The sequence below is a fragment of the Oryctolagus cuniculus genome, chromosome 1, assembly GCF_964237555.1.
Source record: "Oryctolagus cuniculus chromosome 1, mOryCun1.1, whole genome shotgun sequence".
Lineage (NCBI taxonomy): Eukaryota > Metazoa > Chordata > Mammalia > Lagomorpha > Leporidae > Oryctolagus > Oryctolagus cuniculus.
This window is the reverse complement of record NC_091432.1, coordinates 176678713-176698326: the sequence shown is the minus strand read 5'-3', so window position 1 is coordinate 176698326 and position 19614 is coordinate 176678713. Positions and strand designations below refer to the sequence as shown.

General features: G+C 37.5%; 1 long non-coding RNA gene across 2 annotated transcripts in view; it reads left to right on the top strand.

Moving 5' to 3' along the window:
- The first annotated feature begins 10189 nt into the window (after positions 1–10189).
- Positions 10190–19614, top strand: part of LOC138844334 (uncharacterized) — a 41390-nt gene continuing 31965 nt past the window's right edge. The window contains exon 1 of one of the 2 annotated variants that reach the window (XR_011380015.1): positions 10190–10231. This is a non-coding gene — a long non-coding RNA (uncharacterized lncRNA). Of the gene's footprint in view, positions 10232–17703; positions 17810–19614 lie in introns of those variants that run through there. The other variant, XR_011380016.1, reaches the window with a different exon arrangement.

Sequence of the window (19614 nt, the reverse complement as noted above, 5' to 3'; positions counted from 1 at the left end):
GAAGAATGTCCTTGGTATTTAATTGGAATCATGATGAATCTGTAAGTTGCTTTTGGTAGTATGGACATTTTGATGATATTGATTTTTCTAATCCATGATCATGGAAGAATTTTCCATTTTTTGTGTCTTCTATTTCTTTCTTTAATGTTTTACAATTTTCATCTAAGAGATCTTTGACATTCTTGGTTAAATTTTTTCCAAAATATTTAATTATTTTTGTAGCTACTGTGAATGGGATTGATCTTAAGAGTTCTTTGTAAGCCATGACATTGTCTTTATATACAAAGGCTGTTGATTTTTGTGTGTTGATTTTATATCCTGCCACTTTATAAAGCTGTTTTATGAGTTTCAGTAGTCTATTAGTGGAGTCTTTTGGTTTCCCTATATATAGAACCATGTCATCTGCAAATACAGACAGTTTGACTTCCTCCTTCGCAATTTGTTACCCTTTGATTTCTTTTTCTTGCCTAATGGCACTTGCTAAAACTTTCAGGACTATATCGGATAGTATTGATGAGAGTGGGCATCTTTTTTTGGTTCCAGATATTAGTGGAAATGCTTCCAAATTTTCCCCATTCAATAAGATGCTGACTGTGGGTTTGTCATAGATTGTCTTGATGAATGTTTCTTCTATACCCAATTTGATTAAGGTTTTCTTTTTTTTCTAATCATGAAAGAATGTTGTATTTTATCAGTTGCTTTCTCTGGACCTATTGATATTCATATTGTTTTTGTTTTTCAGTTTGTTAATATGATGTTATCACATTTATTGACTTGTGAATATTGAACCATCTTTGTATATCAAGGGTAAATCCCACTTGGTTCAGTTGGATGGTCTTTCTGATGTGCTGTTGGATTCAAATGGCTAGTATTGTTGGGGATTGTTGAGGATTTTTGTGTCTATGTTCATCAGAGAAATTGGTCCATAATTTTCTTTGTTGGACCTTTTTCTGGTTTAGGAATTAAGGTTATTCTGGTTTCATATAAGGAATTTAGGAGGATTCCCTCTCTTTCAATTGTTTTAAAAAGCTTGAAGTGCATTGGAATTAGTTCTTCTTTAAATGTCTGGTAGAATTCAACAGTGAAGCTCCAGGACTGGGCTTTCCTTTGCTGTGAAGGCCTTATTTACTGATTCAATCTCTGGCTTGGTTGTTGGTGTGCTTAGGTTTTCTATATCTTTATGGCTCAATATTTGTAAGTTATGTGTGTACAGGAAACTAACCATTTCTTCTTGGTTTCCTGATTTGTTGGCATATAGCTCTTTTAGGTAATTCCTGATGATTCTTTCTATTTCTGTGGTATCTGTTGTTATACTTCCTTTTTCATCTCTGATTTTAGTGGTTTGGGTCTTCTTTTTTTTTTTTTTTTTTTTTTGGTTATTTGGGGCAATGGTTTATCAATTTTATTTTTTTTTTTCAAAAAAAAACCTCTTCATTTCACTGATTTTTTTGTTTTTATTTTTTGGTCAATTGTGTTTATTCTCTAATTTTAATTATTTCTTTTCTCCTACTAGTTTTCAGTTTGGTTTGTTGTTGTTTTTATAGGTCCTTGAGATACAGTGACAGCTCATTTGTTTGGTGCCTTTCCAATTTCTTAATGTAGGCACTAATCGCTATAAGCGTCACTCCTAACACTGCTTTTGCTGTATCCCATAAATATTGATATGTTTTGCTGTCATTTTCATTTGTTTCCAGAATTTTTTTATTTCTCTTTTGATTTCTTCTATGACCCACTGTTCATTCAGGTGCATCTAGTTCAGTCTTTATATGTTTGCACATGATCTAGAGTTTCTCAAGTTGTTGATTTATAGTTTGATTTCATTGTGGTCAGAGAAGATGCATGGCATGATTTAGATTTTTTTGAATTTGCTGAGACTTGCTTTATGGCCTAGCATGTGGTCTACCCTAGAAAAAGTTCTATATACTGGTGAGAAAAACGTGTCTTCTGCAACTATAGGATTAAAAGTTCTGTAGATATCAGTTAGGTCCATTTGGTCCATAGTGTTAATTAACTCTGTTGTTTCCTTGCTGATTTTCTGTCTGCTTGACCTGTGCATTGCTGAAAGTGGAGTGTTAAAGTCCCCTATTTCTATTGTATTGGAATCTATGTTTCCCTTTAGATCCATTAACATTTCTTTTAAATAGCCAGATAACCTATAATTGGGTGCATATACACTTATTATAGTCACATCTTCCTGTTGAATTGATCACTTTATCATTATATAGTGCTCTTTTTTGTCTATTTTAACAGACTGAGTGTTAAAGTCTATTTTGTCTGATATTAATATGGCTACATCAGCTCTTTTACTTTCAGTTAATATATGATATCCTTTTCCATCCTTTCACTTTTGGTCTGCATGTCTCTTTGTTGGTTATGTGTATTTCCTGTATGTAGCAAATAGGTAGGTCTTATATTTTAACCCATTTGGCCAGTCTGTATCTTTTAACTGGAAAGTTGCGATCATTTACATTCAAGGTTACTATGATATGTAACAACTTGGCTCTGCCATTTTTTCCATAAGTATTCATATTGTTCACTTTGGATTTCCTTGGTGCTTTTACTGGAATATTTTCCACCTTCACATTCTTTCATAGTAATGATTGTGTTGCTGTGTTTCCTTTTGTAGCACATCCTTAAGCATCTTTTGTAAGACTGGATGCATGGTGACAAATGCTTTCAATTTCTGACTCTTGGTTTTGGCTTGGCCTAGCCCTGGCTATTGCAGACATTGGGAGAGTAAACCAGTAGATAGGCCATCTCTCTATCTCTCCATGTCTTTCTTTTTTGTTGTTGTTGTTTTATAAGATTATTTATTTGAAAGTCAGAGCTAGAGAAAGAAGGAGAGGCAGAGAGGTCTTCCATCATCCGCTGGTTCACTCCCCAATTGGCTACAATGGCTGGAGCTGTGCAGATCCAAAGCCAGAAGCCAGGAGCTTCCTTCAGGTCTCCCACATGGGTGCAGGGACCCAAGGACTATGGGCCATCCTCTACTGCTTTCCAGGCCATAGCAGAGAGCTGGATTGGAAGTGGAGCAGCTAGGACTAGAACCGGAGCCCATATGGTATGCCAGCATGGTAGGTAGTGGCCTTACCCGCTATGCCATAGCACTGGCCCCTCTCTCTGTGTCTTTCAAAGAAATAATAATTTTTATAATCTTATAACTTTAAAAACCTACCTCAAAAATAGTACAGAAAAAATGGCAAGATAAAATGGAAATTACAAAATCCTTAGTCCTGAACAGTAATGAGAGAACAAAATATGCATCCAACATGTGAGATACAGCTAAATTATTATATTCAAGAAAATTCCCAACACAAAGCACTTATGTTAGGAAGAAAGAAACACTGAAAATTAATGATCAATGCATGCAATTTAAGTTGGATAAAGAATAACAAAATATTCTTACACAAAGGAGCATGAAGGCCATATTACAAACAAAAATTAATGAAATAAAAAGATGCAACAGCTAAAATCAACAGTCACTTGTTTAAAAATGTACTCAAATGAGTAAACCCAACAAGACTGAATGAAAAGAGTGAGATTAGCAAATGGTAGGGACAAACAAAGAAAATTACTACAAAGCAGTGATTTCAAATAAATAACAGTATACTCAAAATTTTTATGCTAATATTCAGAAAATTTAGATAAAATGATCACCCTCAGGGAAAACATAATAACGAATCATTAGAGTAATTGAATCAATCATTAAAGATCTACAAACCCCAAATATACACCCTTGCATACAAATAAACATTATACAAACTGTATCCCATTTTAAGATTGAGTTTTACAGAATTTTCATGAAACAGATAATTATAGTCATTTACAAATACTTTCAAAAATAGAAAAACAGGAGACTTTCCTAACTCACTTTATATTTAAATTTGGTAGAAACTTAAAATGCTGGAAGCTTACTCTGAAATAATTATAAAATTAAAACAATTTGGGACATATCTATAGCAGAGAGGCTGAGATTCATTCATTCATCTGAGTAGGATTTGAATGAAAACTAAGAAAATTTCTCTGTTCTAGATGTGACTTCCAATGAGGGAAATGGATTCCCAGTATAAAATGTAGAAAAGCTATGGGAAGGGGGATTAGACCCAAACATAAAAAGTCTTGTTTCCTAAACAACCATGTTGGGTGGTTGGGAGAGTCACTGACTTGAGAAATAAGGAATAAATAATAAAGGCTAGTGGAAAAGCAAAAACAAAACAAAAGAAAAAGCCCCCAGGGCCAGCATTGTGATGCAGTGGGTTAGATCTCTGACACACCAGCAACCTATGTCTGAGTGCCAGAACCTGCCCCAGTTGCTCTGATCCAGCTTCCTGCTGATGTGCCTGGGAAAGCAGATGATAGTTCAAGTGCTTGGGTCCCTGCCACTCACATGGGAGACCAAGCTGGAGCTCCTGGCTTCATTGTGGTCCAGCCCTTGCTATTGCTGGTATAGGAGAGTGAACCAGTAGATAGAAATTTCTCTCTCGCTCGCTCTCTCTTTTTCTGTGTGTGTGTGTGTGTGTGTGTGTCTCCTCCACTGCCCCTCCCCTCTTCTTCACCCTTCCCATCCTCCTCTCCCTCTCTACCACTCTGCATTTTGAGTGAATAATTAACTGTTGAAACAATATCACTTCATGTTAAGCTAGTTTATCAGTGAATTGAGCCTGCCTGTGAAAAGAGGAAAGGTATGTTTACTTGAATGTGTATTATGAATAAGGCATCTGAATGCAGTACTAAATGCATTCATCTTTTATGATCTTTAATACAGCTTTGAAGTACGTTTATCTTAATTTTTCAGGTTAGAGAAGGAGGCTCAGCATCAAGCTAGTAGTGGAATGGGAGTGACCTTAGCGTTGGACTGTTTCATTGACAGACCACGCTTCTTTCTTGACACCAACATGACTGAAGAAAAGATAGAATTTTTCTTCACTTGGTTCAAACTAGGTAATGTAAGCCCATCTAAATAAGAGTAGTTTAGCACTTCCTTACCTAAAGCAGACTCAGATGATCGCTCTTAAAACAAAACAAAACAAAACAAAAAAACCCAAAACTAATGTGAAATATACTATTCCTCCACAATAACAAAGATAACTTGTGAAATCTCCACCCAGGAAATAAATTATTCTTGGCATCTTAGAGGAATCCTGAATGTCACTTCTTCCTGGGATGTCTCCCAGAAGGAAGCATTATACAGACTTTTGTGTTGAACAGTTTCTTTAATTTCTTTACAGCTTTATTACCTATAAAGATATCCTAAACAAGATATGATTTGCTTTTAGAATAGTATGCAAAGCATAATAATGTATTGGATCCTAATCTAGATGAAAATAAATTTATATAAATCATCTGGTGATGCCCTGTAAAATTTGAATTTGGAATGTTTTTTAAATAATCATAATCTATCAACAATGTTAAGTTTTCCAATTTTGTTAAATGCCCTGTGATTAAAGAATAGGAAACTCTTAGTCTTAGCAAACACATATGCATGTATTTATAGATAACATTAAAGTAAATAAATGAAGTTCAAAATGAAAATCTAATTTCCCTGTAGGATGAAGGCTCCTAAGAAAAGAGGAGTTAAAGTCATTTACTGCATCTCCTCTCTGAGAGCTCTCTTCATCCTGGGCTCTGGCTGGATTTCATTTACATAGAAAATTCTAGAATCAAGATACTGGAGTCTAACTGGGAGAAGCACAGTCACACTGACCATTTCTGAAGTATTGATTGTGGGCCAGGTCCTTTATGCAAATGATTTCCAAATCCTCCACATCAAAGTATCTATTATTATTTACAAATTGAAAAACTGAGTCACAGAGAGGGGAGGCAGCATGATCAAGGCCACACAGTTAGTGGGGAACTAGGATTTTGAACCCAGGTATCTCTGACTCCAAAGTCTTTACCTCTCTGCTTAACAATTTCCACTCTTAGAGCTGGGGGCAACTGGATTAAGCCACCATCTGCAATGCTGGAATCCCATAAGGGTGCTGCTTGAGTCCCAGTTGTTTCATTTCCCATCCAGCTCTCTGCTAATGTGCTTGGGAAAGCTGCAAAACATGGCCCAGATGGTTGGACCCTACACACACCTAGGAAACCTGGATGGAGTTACAGGCTCCTAGTTTCAGCCTGGCCCAGGATCGGCCATTGCATGGGGAGTGAACTGGTAGATGGAAGATCTATCTCTTTAATTGTGCCTTTCAAATAAATAAATAAGTAAATATTTTAAAAAAAGAATTCCTTATTTCACATCACACCCATCAGTTTACCTGTTGCATATAGTAGCAACAGCCTACACTAAGACCTGTATCTAATGATAGACAGGCACTTTCAGTCTCTAGTCAGCTCCGTGAGTTAGGCCTGCTGGTCTGTACTTTGGCTTCTTGTTTTGTCTTTATTCCCCTCTGACTCAAAGATGAACTTCAGTATATGTCTTGTGGCATATACAAAAGATGCAGTTTTTGGCTGCCAGTGAAAGATCTTCCATTTGGGACTGAAATTCACCAAGAAAATGCAGTATTTCTTGGAGTACTTTCATTGCCAAACAGAGGGTTGAAGATGTATTTAATCTGCCAGGACACACAATTCAGAAAGACCCCTAAAATCTGTGAGAGTGAACCCTATAGCAATAACCAATAAAATGGAAACTTTACTATAATATCTTTGTTACAATGGAAACTTTATTTTAATGGTAAATCATAATTTATGAATGGGTTTTTAAAATTTTAAAATTTTTATTAATATTAAAATATAAAATATGAATACAGATCAATCAGTCAGAAATACAAAAAATGATAAAAATATAAAATGAATAAACCTATGACATAGAAGTTCTATTTCTGGGTTCATACTACAATAGTATCTGTGGAAGGTATAAAAGAAGATCTGCTTATAGTTGCCATTTACATCGAATAAATTTGCATGGTTGAGGGAAAAGGAGTCAAATTGGTTAATTTTTTTAATTCTATACATTCACTTTCAATCTTCTCAATTTTATACATATTCATATGTCTGTATTACAAATTCAAAGAACACTGGAACAAAAATTATTTCCTGTATTCAATTTTTGTCAAATTTATCTTATGAAACTATAGTTTCACATTTTATAGTTTTTTCCTTATTAAGTCTAAATTTTCCAGTTCAGGTTATCAATTTTCCAACGAATTTTATCAAATGTAACTTTGGTGGTTGTCATTGTGATGTATGTTGCTTACTTTTAGTTATGAATTAAGGTAAAAGACTGACATTTTGTCTTTTGGCTACTCTGTGAAAAAGTTAAAAAAAATTCTCTTCTGTTATGTACTGTCATTATCAACAGCTTAGTGAGCATAAAAATCAAAGAATATCTTTCCCTTCAAAATGAGAGGTCAAAATGTCTAATAAGGGACAACCTCCCACTTTAAGATAATTTTGACATTATTAAAGTTGTATAAGTGTTTCTTTTCTTTTCAGGGGCTTTTGCATAAGTTTTTTCCCCCTTTATGATCCATGTGTTAATGGGTGCTTTGGTATAGATGAAAAGATCATAGAATGATATATCAGACAAACCACTACTCCCCTGAGTCAGGTATATATGTGTATAAAATTTTCAGAAATCTATCAGCATCAAATATCTTTCAACAAGTCAGATCCTGAATGATCCAACTAGGAGTCTAATATTAATATTAATCTCTCAACTTTGACAATGAGAAAGTCTCTTGTTTCTAATATTTGGAGAAACATCTGGTTAGAAGGTTGACATACATAATTATGAAGATAATTACAAAGCTTGGTTAAATTGAGCATTTCTCCAGCTTTTACAGTTCTAATAACCTAGAGTACAGTGGGGATAATATATTATAGACTTGAAAAATTAAGGAAATGGACCTTTTAAAAGAATTAATTGTTTCACTCAACAAGCATTTATTGAGTGCCTACTTTATACTAGACTTAGAGCTACTTTGGGTTACACAGGCATTGAATTTACAGATATAAATAAGACATGTCTCTACATATCAAGGTATTCTGGAATTTATTTAATCCCTGCATTTCCCTATTATATTGCCAGGTAGGTGGATGGAAATAAATGTGGTTATTTCTTAGGTCTTTCACGTACAACCCTGAGACAATTAAAGTCTTCACCTTACAGAGCAGCTTAATAAAACTTATTTATTTATTTATTTATTTTTAACATTTATTTAATGAACATACATTTCCAAAGTGCAGCATATGGATTACAATGGCTTTCCCCCCCATAACTTCCCTCCCACCCGCAAACCTCCCCTTTCCCGTTCCCTCTCCCCTTCCATTCACATCAAGATTCATTTTCAATTCTCTTTATATACAGAAGATCAGTTTAGTATATATTGAGTAAAGATTTCATCAGTTTGTACCCACATAGAAACACAAAGTGAAAAATACTGTTTGAGTACTACTTATAGCATTAAATCACAATGTACAGCACATTAAGGACAGAGATCCTACATGAGGAGTAAGTGCACAGTGACTCCTGTTGTTGACTTAACAATTTGACACTCTTGTTTATGGCATCAGTAATCACCCTAGGCTCTTGTCATGAGATGCCAAGGCTATGGAAGCCTTTTGAGTTCACCGACTCTGATCATATTTAGACAAGGTCGTAGTCAGAGTGGAAGTTCTCTCCTCCCTTCAGAGAAAGGTACCTCCTTCTTTGATGACACGTTCCTTCCACTGGGATCTCACGTGCGGAGATCCTTCATTTAGGTCATTTTTTTTTTTTTTGAAAGAGTGTCCTGGATTTCTATGCCTGAAATACTCTCATGGGCTTTTCAGCCAGATCCGAATGCCTTAAGGGCTGATTCTGAGGCCAGAGTGTTGTTTAGGACATCTGCCATTCTATGAGTCTGCTGTGCATCCCACTTCCCATGTTGGATCATTCTCTCCTTTTTTTATTCTATCAGTTAGTATTATTCAGACACTAGTTTTGTTTATGTGATCCCTTTGACTCTTAGTCCTATCATGATCAATTGGAACTGAAATTGATCACTGGGACTAGTGAGATGGCATTGGTACATGCCACCTTGATGCGATTGAATTGAAATCCCCTGGTATGTTTCTAACTCTAACGTTTGGGGCAAGGCTGATTGAGCATGTCCCAAATTGTACATCTCCTCCCTCTCTTATTCCCACTCTTATGTTTAACAGGGATCACTCTTAAGTTTCAACACTTAAGAATAACTGTATTAATTACAGAATTCAACCAACTTTTTAAAAAACCATCAAATGTTAAAGTTCACTCTTAATGTTCCCTTTGTATTCTGTGCCCTTCAAGATGCCAACTGATAGCTAATTGCTCTGCATTATCCATAAGCCAGCTACAAACAATTTTAATGGCATGCTCTTTGTTGTAATTTAGCGGCAGTGACTACTGTCTATCTCTCTGTACTTTGGAACATTTCTTTCTGAGACTACAGAGTATTTGGCTGGCATGCAGGGGCTTGAGGAAACTAAGGCAGAAACCTGGCTCCATGAAACATAATCCTACCACACCCTGAAGTGGATAGATGGCTGTGTGTCATGCCAGTGGGCACACACAGATTGGTAAGGGGAAGACTTGTCAGCCAGAATTGTGAAAGGTGCAACCACACAGCCAGCCAGTTCTGCCAAAGGAGAAAGTCACCTGCCAGGGGTAAACATGGGAATGGCCATGAAAATCCTGTTTCCCTTCTGTCAAACATGGGACTGAGCACCGAGAGGAGAGGCAGACGCAAAGTAGACACCATAGCAAGTGAACCTTTCCCTGACTAATGGATTAGCTGTGTTTTGAGTTCAAGACTTTTCTGTATCAGAGATGAATAACTGATTAACAAGGAAGATGTTTGAAAAATAGCAATGGCTTAGGTTGGCCTGAAAACTGGAACTCTGAGATGAATGGAGATAGAGAATAACTAGGCATTAAACCAAATGAAATCTGGCTTTAGAGATTGCTTTTGCTCTATAAAGTTTCTCACAGAAGGCCAGGAATAAGTGAGCTCACATTATTGAAACAAATGACCAAAGTAGACCATTTATGTCTCTAGAATAGTTTTAGTCAGGTTGGCATTGATCACATCTTAAATCATCTCCCCAGATCTCCAAATTTTCTTTTCTGATTAAAAACAGAGTAGATTTCTGGGAGAGTTGTTTTATCTACAGTTCTATAACTGTTGTCTAAACAGAATGTTTAGGAAGACTAGTGCCTTAGCAACACATGACTGTCATCTTGTGTATACTCTAGCTTCAGGTAAGAGCAGCCTTTCACTGTGTTTCTAATTAATGGTTGTTTTAAATTCTGGTCTGGATTTACTGGATGGAGAATATTTTCTGCAAAAATAGGTGTGTGCCCATTTATTGTGGACACTCCTGGTGTCCCTCCAGACCCTTTTTGTGCAAGCAGTGCATAATCTTAGCTGACAGTTGCTCTTTCTCTATAGAGTGACATGTGGCTAAAAAAGGAGCCTCTGTATCATGGAAGATACATCGACAACTTATAGCCAATGATTAAGGGAGTACAAAAATCAGCCACTGTCTCAAGGTAGGGCCATGAAGAGAAATTCATGCTCCAGACCTTGCTGTGGGACCAGGCTAGAGTTGAACTGTAGCTGGGACCACACACAGCTTTAGCTTTCGTCCGACTTATTCTGCTGCCTTCACTCCTCTTCCCCTGAGAACACTCACAAGTATCTAGGTCTCAGGCTCTGCATCAAGGAAACCTGCCAATCACCATGATTGTAGTCACGTATCACAGGTGTACAGGAGTCTGAGGGTAGTGGTGGGATTGGAGAGGATATAGTACATAATTAATCCTAATAAGTGTTTATTAAATGAATGAATTTTCCAAGCTAGATGCTTAGATTAAAAGTAGCAAGACTATTATCAACAGATCTATTTCTCAAGCAGGGCCAGGCTCCCTGATTCACTCCTGGGTTGGAAATGAAATGATTAGGAAAATTTCATAAGGTTTATTGCTGAATAGAAAGAAATTGATGATTGTTAATGATGTCAATTAATCAACAGGGATTATGATGTGCCAACTTTTCCCAGCATGCCACTAAGTACTCAGGTCTGTGGTAGGCTCAATGAGGAGGAAACTTACAAAACCTTTTATTTTATAAGTGAAGTAAAGCTTCTCAAGATAGAGACAAAACTCACTCAAATCAAATGATTGGAGAAATTATAAGGCAGTATATAATCATGTGCTAAAATATATTTTTATAGGTAATAAGTTCCACAGGGGTTCAGAGAAATAAGAAATCAATGTGGGTGTTTATGAGTTGGGCAAGTCTCTCTGGAGAAATAGGTATGTGTGGGAGGGGCAGAAGAAAGAAGCCTTCCAAGAGGGAGCAGAGGTAAGAACAAAGGTGTGGAGATAGTAACGAGATTGCGAGTACGTTCCAGAATTCAGAAAATTGAGACATGTGGTTTTACTGGAGTTTGCTTCCACATCCATATCACCACCCCACTGTCTGATTTCCATTCCTTATTCATTTATTCATGCCACCATCAAATATTTTTGGGGCACTTAGTCAGTTCCAGGAACTGCATTATGTCTCAGAGATATGGGAATGAAGAGCATATTCATCCTTGCTTTTAAGGAATGGACAATTTATGGATTGGCAAATGGCAATGGCAATTCAAGGTAGTCCTGTGCTTTAAGAGTAAGCAGAGCAAGTGAGGCGAGAGCAGGGGAGAGGCATGTAATCCAAGCATGGAAGAAAGTTAGAAAAGGCTTCCTGAGTAAGTGACATGTATGGATGTCCATTCTGGATGGACAGAATTTAAGCAAGAGAAGAAATGCACCCGGAAACCATTCTAGATGTACATGGTGCTTTGAAGAAAGTGTAAGGTATGGTGTGACTTATGTGTGCAGAGAATAAACAAGACGCACGAAAACCAGGGGCTAGATCAGAACCACCACGAGACCAAGGCAAGGAGCATGGAATTCATCATAAGGGCCATGGTCACCATTGATGGACTTAAATATTTAAAATGACATGATCAGTTTATTAGTTAGGAAACATTAATTAGATGGAGTAGTTTGAATAAATTGGAAATGACAAATTAGAAGCTGATAGATACAGTAAGTTTTCATGATAAATAACAGTGGGAATAGAGGTAAATGAAGTTAAGAACTACATAAATTGGTATGTGGTTGGTTTTGAGAAAAATGAATAAGAATGAACAAGAATAATACTGGAGAATTTAGTTTAAGCAGCCAGTGTGGGAGTAATGGTATTTTTATAAAGATAGGCAACATAAAAGAGTAGCGTTGGAGAGAAGCTGATTGTTCAGTTTTGGATATGTTTAGTTTGAGCATCCTGGGGAAATCTGAGTGGAGATGTTGAAGATGTAAGTATAGACATTAAAAGAGGATTTTTGGGTGGCTGGCATGGCAAAATGGATAAAGCTACTGCCTGCGATGCTGGCATACCACATGGGCCCTGGTTCATGTCTCAGCAGCTCTACTTCCAATCCAGTTCCCAGCTAATAGCCTAGAAAAAAGCAGCAGAAAATGGCCCCAAGTGTTTGGGTCCCTGCTACTTGCATAAACTCCTGACTCCTGGTCTTGGCCTGGCTAAGCCCTGGCCATTGTAGCCATCTGGAGAATGAACCATTTGGTAGAAGATCTTTCTGTCTCCCTCGGTTTCTATAACTCTGCTTTCAGGGCTTTGACTTGTTGATGTACATTTGGGATTTCTTTTAACAGACTATTCAGCTATTGTTGACCTATTTTGCTTAGTGGAATCACTACCATCCCATTGCCCAAGCTAGAAAACAATTCCCTAAAAGAAATTATGAGAATTATGAACATCCCTGAAATTGTTTGCAAAATTTTGGGTCTGAGTGAACGCATGCATTTTCCTGGTACTGTAGGCAACAGATTATTTTTAAAAAAATTTTTATTTGTTTATTTTTTTTGACAGGCAGAGTGGACAGTGAGAGAGACAGAGAGAAAGGTCTTCCTTTTGCCGTTGGTTCACCTTCCAATAGCCGCCGTGGCCAGCTTGTTGCAGCTGGCACATCACGCTGATCTGAAGCTGGGAGCCAGGTGCTTCTCTTGGTCTCCCATGCGGGTGCAGGGCCCAAGCATTTGGGCCATCCTCCACTGCACTCCCGGGCCACAGCAGAGAGCTGGCCTGGAAGAGGAGCAACTGGCCTGGAAGAGTCCCGGCACCCCGACCGGGACTAGAACCCGGTGTGCTGGCGCCACAGGTAGAGGATTAGCCTATTGAGCCGCGGTGCCGGCCATGGCCACAGATTATTGTGTGATTTTCTTTTTAATGCTTCTCTCTCTCTCTCTTTTTCTCCCTCCCTCACTCCCTACCTCCATCTCTCTATCCCTACCTCCCTCCCTATCCGTCTCTTCCTGACCTTCCTCCCCTTTCCCTCTTTCTTTTGGAGAGAGGGACTGCAACACAGTTGCAGACTAGTCAAAATTGATGCTGGGAGCTGGGAAACAAGGCCTTTCATATGGGTGTCAGGGACCCAAGAACTTGAGCCATCAATGCTACCTCCCAGGATGTGCATTAGCAGAAAGCTGGAATCAGGAATGGAGCCAGAACTTGAACCTAGAATGGAACATGGACTTGTTAACCACTAGGTCAAATGCCTACCCCTTTCATGGGATTTTTAAAAGAATTCTTGATTACTCCCCATACAACAACAACAAAAGACTAAAATGTGAGTTAGGTTTTTTTTTTTTAAATATGTTTTTGCTCATGAGTCAAGTTATTCTCTCTAATTTATGAAATAATGATTCTATCTCTTATATTATTACTAGTTATCCAGTTCAGATCCTTACTGCTTACCATTTGAATTTTTTAATCAGTATGTCTCAACACTCAATTCATGCAACTATATATTCTTTTTTCCAGACTGCTACTAACTATACTAAGTTGAGTCTTATCCTTATGAGTAGTGGGAGAGCTTTCCTCTCTGTCGTTTGAGGGATTATCAGCTTAATTTAGTGACTTTTTTTGCAATTTAGTTATTAAAATAATGGTCTCAGTTCAAAGCATCCAATCTTTAACTAAACTTACTTTATTAGGCTGCTGGAAGCTGAATGCAGAGAGATGGGGTATGATTCACTCACTGTCTTTTTCCTTCCCATGTCAGGCAGCAGGTCTGCTGGTGCTGGGTCTAAGAAAATCAGGGTGAATGAAGGAAGTTGGTCATGTCTTTGTGAGCATGTTGGGGGGTATCAGACTGGCAATCCTTGCTCACAACCAGCTTAGATCTTTAAGGATTTATCTCTGGGTATTGGTAGCCAGCATTTACTTAATCAGTATGATGTCTTAGGTGGTCTTCAATGCCAAGCCTGAAGTCTTAATGGTGGAAGTTCAACTCCCCCCCACCAGTGCTTGTAGTGACTTTCTGCATTCCCTTCATGCCAGTCCATCATTTCTCAGTCTATCCAGCCAGTTACTACCTATTCCCTATTTGGTGAAATAGGCTAGGTCTATAGGAAACTGGGAATCTGTACTATATCTGCCTTAACTTTTGTGAAACTGCAAGGTACCCAGAGGTGGAAGCAACCTTGATGTCTTATGACTCACCCATTTATACTTAAGATCCATTAGATGTTCTGTACAATTTCCTGGGTCTATGAGCCTCCAGGGGCAACCAAGGCTCCTAACAGCTTTTCCTTGCTAATGATACTTTCAGATTTCATGAGAAAGTCTCTAGGGGAGACCTGACTTAGTTGGAGAGGGAGAAGTAAAGCAATCTGCTTCCTTACACACACTCCCTTTCGTATGGAGAAAAGATGAAGATGGTAAGTACTGAGTCTCAAACTCAGGTCCCCAAAAGAAGATACCTCTTACCCTTTCTGAATACTTCAGGGAGGTTGCTCTGCTGATGCTTCTGTGAGGTCCTTCTGATAGAAAGCCCTTAAACAGGAATATGCAGCATTGCATTGAGATGACTCTATTTGGTTACTCCAGTAGGAAAAGGGTTTTAGTACATATCATAACTTCATATTATTGTCTTTTTCTAAAGATTTATTTATTTTTTTGAAAAGCAGAATTACAGAGAGGGAGGGAGGGAGGGAGAGAGAAGGAGAGAAGGGAGAGGGGAAGGGGGAAGGGAGGGGGGAGGAGGGAAGGGAGGGAGGGAGGGAGGGAATGTTCTTTTCCTGATTTACATTCCAAATGGTGCTGATGGCCGGGGCTTGGCCAGGCTGAAATCAGGAGCTGGGAGTTTCATCTGGGTCTCCATAGCTGTGTGAATTACACACCAAAGTCTAATACTCAGTTACTTCTGGATACTTCCAAAATATAGAAAATGCAAGTTGAGCAATTTGAAAAACTATAAACCAAGAACTGGAAATAAAAACACAAGAATAAGCTGAATGGAGAGTTCCCACAGCAATATAGCTGTAGAAAGATACCAACATACAGCCGGCGCTGCGGTGCTGGCACACTGGGTTCTAGTCCCGCTTGGGGTGCCGGATTCTGTCCTGGTTGCTCCTCTTCCAGCTCTCTGCTGTGGCCAGGGAGTGCAGTGGAGGATGGCTCAGGTCCTTGGGCCCTGCACCCACATGGGAGACCAGGAGAAGCACCTGGCTCCTGGCTTCGGATCAGTGCAGTGCGCCGGCCACAGCGCACCAGCTGCAGCGGCCACTGGGGAGTGAACCAATGGAAAAAGGAAGACCTTTCTCTCTCTCTCTCTCTCTCTCTCATTGTCCACTCTGCCTGTCCAAAAAAAAAAAAAAGATACAAACATACATGTCTTAGAATCACATATGTCCATCTGTCAGGAAAGAAGGGAGGCTGGACAACGTTGAACAGTGGACTGAGCTTCAGCTAAATGAAGGGCAGGTGAAAAATCCCCTATCCACTGAACCAAGCAAAACCAATGAAAACTGCCCAAAGCTTTTCAACATTCAAGCATTACACTTCTAAAACCACAGAATGGAGGCAGGGGTTAACCACAAACAAATCACAATCTTAAAAAAATAAATACTGAAAAATTGCCTCTATGTCCATCCTATCTATAACTTAGTGCAACTGCCAGTAAATAATAACAAATGGAGAGCATGAAAAATTTAAAAATAAATAAATTAATTAAAGGTACTTACTGTTAGAGAAAATGTATAAAATGATTTATATAACTATTTAATATATTTAAGATTTTATTTTAGCAGGTATAAAGTAAGGATGTTCATGGGAGTATTTCAAGATCTACTGTTCATTAATTTTTGCAATTTATAAAACTGGTACCATTGTAATAGGTAATGAGCATATTCACCAACACAAAGCACAAAACTATAGAAAATTCCACTTACAATTTGTGAGTGCTTACATGCCTGATTGAACATTTTCTGCTGGTTAGTATCTTGACACACTCTGGATTTAAAGTTCATGCACTAAGTGAGGACAGAGTCTAAAAGAAGACTAAGTATGGATGTCCCCCAGAAATTTGCACCATACCTGATCCATGACTCACATTAGGACATTAGGCAGGTATTGCAAAAGTGGGCATGTGGGGTGAGGTATATCCCAATTTCAGCTGTGCAGTGGTGAGGAAGGAGAAAATGAAGTAATGTGTGCCAAATCTTGTAGGGATGAACAAAGTCCATATGGATGTCAGTTGCATCTTGAGCTTCCTGTTTTGTACAGTCATGTGGCCAGTGCTGAACATCTGGGCCCCAATGAAGAAAAGCTTCTGGATAAATTCCATCTACTTTAGTAAACAGGGTTGACAGTTTTTTTCTTTTAGAGCTAGGATTGTGTATCTCCATTCTCTCCTAGGCTGCAAGGCTTTCATTTATAAATGTAGATGAAATAAAGACTTTCCAAACCTAACAAATTGAAAAACTTTGTTACCACTTGTCCAGCCTTAAAGATGATACTTAAAGATGTGCTAAACTCAGAAATAGAGAAAGATAATCATTATAAAAGAATCTAAAGGTAGAAAATCTTCTAAGTAAAAGTACAAAGGAAATCCAAAGCAAACAATAGGAATACTGATGGGAAAATGACAGGACCAATTCACTTTTTATCAGTAATTACCTTGAATATAAATGTAAATGGCCTAAATTCTTCAATCAAAAGATAAAGACTGGCTGAATGGATTAAAAACAAGACCTATCTATTTGTTGCCTATAATAAATACACTTGACTAACAAAGATACATAGAGGCTAAAAGTTAAATGATGTAAAATATATTCCATGCTAATGGAAGGCACAAAAGAGTAGTTGTAGCCATCCTAAAGTCAGACAAAATAGACTTTAAAACAAAAACTATTAAAAAGGACAAAAAATGGTATTATGAATTATTAAGGGATCAATTCAACAAGAAGTTGTGACTATGGTAAATGTATACACCCCTAATGTTAATGGATGTAAAGGGAGACATAGACTCCAATACGATAATGATGAGGAGCCTCAATACCTTAGTTTCATCACTGGACAGATCAACTAGACAGAAAATTAACAAAGAAACAACAGATTTAATTTACACTAAAGACCAAATGGAACTAATTGATATCTATAGAACCTTTTATCCCACAGCTGAAGAATACACATTCTTTTCATCAGTGTATGTAACTTTCTCTGAGATAGATAATATGCTATACCATTAAGCAAGTCTCAACTAATTAAAAAATTGTAATCATACCATGTATCTTTTTTTAACACAGTGGAACAAAGCTGGAAATTGGCAACTTAAGAAACTCTAGAAAATATGTGAACACATGGAGTTTGAACAACATGTTTCTGAATGAACAGTGGGTCATAGGAGAAATCAAAAGGGAGATAAAATCATGGAAAAGGATAAAGATGACAACACATCAAAGCTTATAGTATAAAGCAAAAGTGGAGTAAGTGTACAGTGACTCCTGTCGTTGCCAATCAGGGAGAACATATGATATTTGTCCCTTTGGGACTGGCTTATTTCACTCAGCATGATGTGTTCCAAATTTCTCCATCTTGTTGCAAATGACCGGGTTTCCTTGTTTTTGACTGCTGTATAGTATTCTATAGAGTACATGTCCCATAATTTCTTTATCCAGTCTACTGTTGATAGGCATTTGGGTTGGTTCCAGGTCTTAGCTATTGTGAATTGAGCTGCAATAAACATTAATGTGCAGACAGCTTGTTTGTTTGCCAATTTAATTTCGTTTGGGTAAATTCCAAGGAGTGGGATGGCTGGGTTGAATGGTAGGGTTATATTCAGGTTTCTGAGGAATCTCCAGACTGACTTCCATAGTGGCTTAACCAATTTGCATTCCCACCAACAGTGGGTTAGTGTCCCTTTTTCCCCACATCCTCTCTAGCATCTATTGTTGGTAGATTTATGAATGTGAGCCATTCTAACTGGGGTGAGGTGAAACCTCATTGTGGTTTTGATTTGCATTTCCCTGATTGCTAGTGATCTTGAGCATTTTTTCATGTGTCTGTTGGCCCTTTGGATTTCCTCTTTTGTAAAATGTCTATTGAGGTCCTTGGCCCATCTCTTAAGTGGGTTTTTTGTTTTGATGTTATGGAGTTTCTTGATTTCTTTGTAGATTCTGGTTATCAACCCTTTTTCAGTTGCATAGTTTGCAAATATATTTTCCCATTCTGTCGGTTGTCTCTTCACTTTCCTGACTGTTTCTTTTGCAGTACAGAAACTTCTCAATTTGATGCAATCCCAAATGTTAATTTTGGCTTTGACTGCCTGTGCTTCTGGGGTGTTTTCCAAGAAGTCATTGCTGGTACCTATATCTTGCAGGGTTTGTCCAATGCTCTCTAATAATTTGATGGTGTCCTCATGTAGGATCTTTGTCCTTAGTGTGCTGTACATTGAGATTTAATGCTATAACTAGTACTCAAACAGTATTTTTCACTTTATGTTTCTGTGTGGGAGCAAACTGTTGAAATCTTTACTTAATGTATGCTAAACTGATCTTCTGTATGTAAAGAGAAACGAAAATGAATCTTGATGTGAATGGAAGGGGAGAAGGAGTGGGAAAGGGGAGGGTTGTGGGTGGGAGAGATGTTATGGGGGGGAAGCCATTGTAATCCATAAGCTGTACTTCAGAAATTTATATTCATTAAATAAAAGTTAAAAAAAAGCAAAAGTAATGTTAAGAGGGATTTTTATAGCAATTAGTGCCAACATCAGGAAATTGAAAAAGCATCAAGTAAATGAGCTATCAATGCATCTCTAAAGAACAAACCACCCAAAATTAGTGGGAAGAAAGAAATAATTCAAATTAGAGGAGAAATAAACAAAATTGAAGCAAAAAATGATACAAAAGATCAGTGAAATGAAGAGCTATTTTTTGAAAATATAAACAAAATTTATACATCGTTGGCTCAACAAACCACATAAAAAAGAGAAGACCCAAATTAATAAAATCAAACATGAAAAAGGAAATGTTACAACAGATACCACAGAAAAAAAAGAATCATCAATAATTACTACAAACAGCTATATACCAACAAGTTAGAAAATCTAGAAGAAGTAGATAGATTTCTAGACATATACAATGCACTAAAATTGAGTCATGAGACAGAATCTCAAAGGCCAAAAACCATGATGGAGATGGAATCAGTAATAAAGACCCTTGCAACAAAGAAAATCCCAGAATTGGATGACTTCAATGCTGAATTTTATCAGACTTTTAAGAAGAGATAATCT